The sequence below is a fragment of the Apium graveolens genome, chromosome 10, assembly GCF_009905375.1.
Source record: "Apium graveolens cultivar Ventura chromosome 10, ASM990537v1, whole genome shotgun sequence".
Taxonomy (NCBI): Eukaryota; Viridiplantae; Streptophyta; class Magnoliopsida; order Apiales; family Apiaceae; genus Apium; species Apium graveolens.
Genome location: NC_133656.1, coordinates 51,416,278 through 51,417,291, shown reverse-complemented (window position 1 = coordinate 51,417,291; position 1,014 = coordinate 51,416,278). Strand labels below are relative to the sequence as shown.

Genomic DNA, 1,014 nt, shown 5'->3' with positions numbered 1-1,014 from the left:
GTGTTCCAGGTTGACGATTGAGCACTGCATTGGCTATTTGACCGATTTGATTTTCCAAGGTCTTGATAGAAACCGCCTGACTCTTGCACAACAGCTTAAGTTCCTCAAAATCAGCACTAGTGGGTGCAGTTGCACTTCCCTCTTGAGGATATGATTGCCTTTGAGCATACTGCTGCGATTGCTGGAATCTATGTGGGTTAAACTGTTTACTCACACCTTGCTGATATGGTGGCTAAATAGCAATCTGATTATTACCCCAGCTGAAATTTGGATGATTTCTGTTGTTAGGATGATAAGTAGCTGGCACAGGCTGCTGTTGTCACTGATAATTATTCACATACTGAACAGATTCATTGACAAGAGAGCACTGATCCGTAGCATGAGAACCTGCATAAAGCTCACAAACCATAGCTATTTGATTGACTCCATAGGTAGCTAGAGAATCGACCTTCATAGACAGCGCTTGGAGCTGCGCTGCAATAGCGGTGGCTGCATCGACTTCCAGAATACCTGCTACCTTCCTAGGCATCATCCTCTGAGTTGGATTTTGATGCTCATTTGCAGCCATAGTTTTAATAAGATTATAAGCCTCAGTATAGCTTTTGGCCCACAAGGCGCCTCCAGCTGCTGCATCGATCGTGGGCCGAGATTGGGCCCCCAAACCATTATAAAAACCAGTGATCACCATCCAATCGGGCATTCCATGATGTGGACACTTTCTCAACATTTTCTTGTAGCGTTCCCAAGCTTCGCACATAGATTCTGTAGGTTGCTGCGCAAACTGAGTAAGAGCACTCCTCATAGCAGCAGTCTTTGCCATTGGATAAAACTTCACCAGAAACTTTCGCGCAAGATCTTGCCAAGTAGTGATGGACCCAACTGGTTCAGAATGTAACCAGTCCTTAGCTTTATCCGTCAGTGAGAATGGGAAAAGCCTCAGCTTGATAGCCTCATCAGTCACGCCATTATATTTGAAAGTACTGCAGATCTCGATAAAATTCCTTATGTGCATGT

The 1,014-nt window shown here is 44.7% G+C and overlaps 1 non-coding gene across 1 annotated transcript; it reads left to right on the top strand.

Annotated features, from left to right (window-relative positions):
* Positions 1-698: 698 nt before the first annotated feature.
* On the top strand, positions 699-805 carry LOC141694374 (small nucleolar RNA R71). Its single transcript, XR_012563688.1, has one exon. It is a non-coding gene; the product is annotated as a small nucleolar RNA R71 (small nucleolar RNA).
* The last annotated feature ends 209 nt before the right edge of the window (positions 806-1,014 follow it).